Genomic DNA, 4905 nt, shown 5'->3' with positions numbered 1-4905 from the left:
CCCTGCCTACTTCTCAGAACTCCCTGGAGGTGGGGTGGGACACACACACACACACACACACACACACACACACACACACACACACGTTTGCCTGTTTCTGTGTTAAATTCAGAAACAGGTTGATTGAGGCAGTGGAGGTTCTCTGCTTTCTCCTCTCTCTGATGGTTGTGCCTCCCAAGATTCTATCTTGGGACAGGAGCTCGTTTCCCATTCTAGCAGGCAGGAGTTTTAGGCATTTGTGATCAACCCCTTGAGAGAGGGAGACTGAGCCTCCCAGGGAGTGATCCCGTCCAGGACTTCTTTAGAACTTTCCAAATCAAATGCGAAACTCCAGGCTTCTTGCTCACAAGCTCACAATTTAAATATTTAATTTTTTTCTGGGCTGGTTGAGAGGCAAGGCACACTGCCTAGTGCTCATCTGCCTGAAGTTGGGACTCGACTCGGTGTTCAAGTGTTTTTTGTAGGTGTGTCAAAGTCTCTTGAGGAAGTAGAAGTCTCTGGGAATTGAGTTTTCTCTGAAGAGGCCAAATACCCAGAAGAATCATGCCACAGATGTGTTGGGGGAATAGCTTTTGTTGGTATTTAGAATGAAGGTTGACTTTTAACTCTGGGGAAGGATTCGAGTAAGTTTGTATGGTAAAATAAAAAAACAAAACAAAATACACTTGTTTTGAGTTGTCTACGGAGCCATAGAGAATTCCTGATGTTTAATGTATTGAATAGGGCTAACAAGATGTGACCTGCTTTCTGATTGGTTAACTGCTGGACAAGAGCTTGTGTGTGTGTGTGAGTGTGTGTGTGTGTGTGTGTGTGTGTGTGTGTGTGTGTGTGTGTGTGTTAAAGCCCGGCTGTCTTTATCACTGTTATTGTCTTTATATGTTAATACACCATGAATGTTAAATAAAATTGCTGGCACTGTGACTCTTTCTAGAAGCCAGAAACTCCTGTACAGTGTAGACTCTTATGCTTAAAGTGCCGAGTTCTTGGCAGTAAACAGGATTGTGTGTGTGTATGTGTGTGTGTGTGTGCCTTCAGTGTGTTGCTTGTATGTGTGTGTTACAGTTTATATCTTCAATTTCGATCTGTGTAGCAGTGTGTTGGAATCTCCAGTCCCTGTCTAAGCTATCTGCTGGCAGAGCCTGCTTTCAGAATTTGGAGGATTGGGAATGCCTTAATATTGTAATAAAACTTTGAATAAACAAGAACAACTCTTTTGCTAAGAATGACTATTTCTAAAAACAATTAAAGAGACCATAGGCCATGGGAGCTTAGTCCTTGAAGACAGGGTTTAAAGATGTCCTGTGTCCAGCTTACTTAGAAAGTTGTTGAGGCCTTGTGGAGGGAGTCTTTCACCCTCCTGTGGGTGAAGTGTGGTAGCTAGTCTTGCTCTGTGTGCCTCGGAACCCTTCCACAGCCCCAGGACAGCTAGCTGGAGTTGGAAACCTCCCTCCCTCCCTGGTCCCCATACAAATCCCTAAGATGGAATAGATTCCCCACTGCTTCATGTTTGAGATGTTTGGAAAGTGACCCATTAGTAGTACGCTTTTCCAAAACGACACATTAATCTTTTTGAGAGCTAAACCCAGGAACTTCCAACTTTTGGATTACAGGCTATGACTTTGAAAGATTTTGCTCTTAGTGCAGCTGAAGAACTGGGAGAGGCAAGCTTGTTTGGACAAATCTTTGAGTCTTTAATTTGTCCTGACAACAAAGTATTGCAAACTATTTTTTTTTTTAGTGTGTTTCTGGACTTAACCTCTATACAAGTTCTTGCCTATTAAGTCTTTTAAAAGTAATTTTCTACACAGTTACGTTGACACTTTTGTATCTGTTCAAGAAATTTGTTTTCATGGCATATGAAAAGGATAGAAACCATAAATTGCTTCATATATATATATATATATGCATACCTAAGTATTCACTCTAAATATTAATATTAATTGATAATAATAATATGTAGGTAGAGAAAAATATAGCTTTGCATAAAAAAGCTACAGGTAGCTTTACCAGTGCTGGTTATTTATTATGCAGCTGTCCTGCAGCCCGAATAGGAACTGATCACAGTCACCACATACTGCAAGACTGACCTGTCCACACACGAAATTGGCTAGTGATTACTTTTAGAATTCAGTCAAGGCACACAATCATTGGGGTCTCCTCTCTCTTTTTTTCTCTCTCTCTTGCTTCTCCCACTCTTCCCTGCATGGTACATTACTATTTTATTAGTTCCTGATTCTTCTCTCTTTCTCTCTCAAGTTTGTGTTCTCTTTGGAACATCTACTTAGCTAAGAAGAAATTACAACAAATAATTAGAAAGATGACTCTCTTTAAAAAAAAAAACGAAGTCAAAAAAATAAAAAAAAGGAAATAAGCTAGTGATAAACTCATGCAGAAACAGGACAGTGCTCTCTCTCCCCTTGAGTGACGGACTCCAGAATATTCGCCTGTGTACATTTCTTCCAGTTAGATCCTCGTCCTGCAGACACTGGGTAGTATTGGTTTGAAGAGCATTGGGTTGGGAGTTGGTCCTATTTCTAGCTCATTCTTGTCCCTCACTTAACTAGCGAGGGTGGAGTCTGGATTTTCTCACCAGCGAATCACCTGCCATTTCCCTTGAATTTGAAAACTCCAAATGGTTTTGCCTTAGTACGAGAAAGTAAGTATCAAGAAGCAGAGTGAAGCCTGCAGACGTTGTGTTCTGTGTGTGTTATTTAGCTCCAACTTACAATTGTATTGAAAGAACCAGCTATTCCTGTAGAAAACTTGAAAGTCTGGGTCCTGCTAGGCTTGGTACAGCTGGCGCCTGAATGGCAAGCCATTCCCGGACTTAGTAGGTCTTCAATTAACATTTGCTGACTAGCAAACCTGGAGATAAAAGGGGTGGGGGGGGAAGAGAGAACTTCAGAACCTTGTCACTGAAATTACAACAACAACTCTGCATCTGTGAGGGGCCCGGGACCCCCTGAGGAGCTGTCTTACCCCGCACCCCCCACATTTGTTTCATTATCATGAGGTCATTTAACTCCCTAATCTTTGTGGTAAAGCAAGAATTTAAGAGATTGGACCTAACCTCTTTAGGAAGGAATACGAGCCCATCACAAAGAAAACAGCAAACACTCAAATCTATTTTAACTGCGGATGCCTGTACTAAGAAGTAAAATCTCTTTGCCACATTAACACCTTAGGAGCATCCCCACCACCAAGCTGCCTCACTCTAAAAGGAAATTAAGAGAAACTTGGAGTTAAGTATCACTGTTTTTCATGAGCAGTGGGAAAGGGTTACATTTTCTATTTAGGACTCTACCATAAATTGACCCCCATGTCTTCCAAAATCCATTTATTTGAATGGTTACACAGTGCGAATTTCTTTTGGAAGAACACGACCACACAGTTATATAGTTTAATTTAACATGGTGCAGAGACTCCAATCAGATAAGACATAAAAAAAAAAATATATATATATATCTTCTAAAGACTTCAAGATTTTAAAAAAAAAGACTTTAGGATTTGTTTTGTGAAAAGCTACAACAAAAACAAAATCAGCCATTTAAAAGAAATCTTGAAGTCCACACTGTGAAAGGAAAATATAGGTGTGGTGTCCTAGGGTCCTAAGTACTAGGAATTGGAGTGGTGAGTTGGATAATATTGGATTATTGCAGAATTTAAGTCAATTCACCACGTGGGTTAACAACAATTCTTTGGTACTGCAGATAAGTTTTCAATGTCTTGTTCCTTCAATGCCAATGGTTAAAAATGTTTCCGTTATGAAGATGTTTTGAACTCTATTTTTTTCATGTTGTTATTGCACTGATTTTAACAAAATTACATAAAACAACAGTAACCTGTAGTATCCTTATTTTTTTTTAATCAACATCATACATCCTATTGCAAATGAGAAAACTGTGACGACAATGGGAAGCAGTTCACAGGAGGAGTTTGTTAGAATTATAGTGTTTAGTGTTACACGATTGAATATGGATGCTTTGAAATGTTTGAAGACCTTGAAATTCAAATCTACTGCTTTTCACCCTTCCTCAGCTCCACTCTGAAACTCCCCAGGAATGGTGAGAGGGAAGAAGGGTTTGCTTTGTTCCTTTATTTCAGCTACATTTGTATATACTTAGTCACAGGGTTCCAGGCTGTAGCACCATGCTTTTTCACAGAAAAGCTCAGTACCCATGTTGGTTTGGATGGAACCTGGCCACAGCAAGAGTAGCTACTTTGGATAGATAGGAAAAAAGAAAAATGTTGTGATACTTGGGTGATCTCTCCCTCTAGGAGTTTAGAAGGCAAACTTGCCATACCCTGAGCTACATTATAGGAAATATTCCCAGTGTTCAGCTAGAAAAGGAGGACTGCCCACGTTTTCTAGAGGAGGTTGCGGAGGATTGGGAAAGGGGTGTCAGTGAGAGCAGCCATTTTGAAACTGCTCAGTTTCATCAGGGCAGTTTTTAAAATGGGAACTTCCAAACTCTTTTTTCAAGCCACCTACATGGCCTCAGCAAACAGACACCAGGGCTCACGCGCACAGAGTTCCTTCTCCTGAGGCCCCCCTCCAGCCCCATTTTCTTGCGACAGGAACTGTTTTTAATTAAAAAAAAATTGCTGCAAACTAACTATTTGTAGGGAGCTAAGAAGAAGAAGAAGAAAAAAGGAATCTTTCAACTCCCAGTCAACACAGATTCTTATCAGGTGAAATCAACACACATTTATGAAGTAGGATTTAAACATGATGTAGGTATTTGAGCCCTTACATTTTTTTGTTTGTGTTTTCAGAAAGAAATTAATTTAAATTGTGTGCATAATGCTGCTGTAAGACTCCTTTTATTGCAATCATCCCCATTAACTTATTTTTCAGAAGGGGAGCAAAGCACTCTTTTTGGGAGTAAGCAAACAAAACATAAA

At 40.0% G+C, this 4905-nt stretch overlaps 1 protein-coding gene across 10 annotated transcripts in view; it reads left to right on the top strand.

Annotated features, from left to right (window-relative positions):
- Ldb2 (LIM domain binding 2) overlaps positions 1 to 4905 on the top strand; it is a 341887-nt gene that overhangs the window by 862 nt on the left and 336120 nt on the right. The window lies entirely within an intron of this gene.

Source organism: Microtus ochrogaster, unplaced genomic scaffold (assembly GCF_000317375.1).
Source record: "Microtus ochrogaster isolate Prairie Vole_2 unplaced genomic scaffold, MicOch1.0 UNK5, whole genome shotgun sequence".
Taxonomy (NCBI): Eukaryota; Metazoa; Chordata; class Mammalia; order Rodentia; family Cricetidae; genus Microtus; species Microtus ochrogaster.
This window is presented reverse-complemented; position numbering and strand designations above follow the sequence as displayed.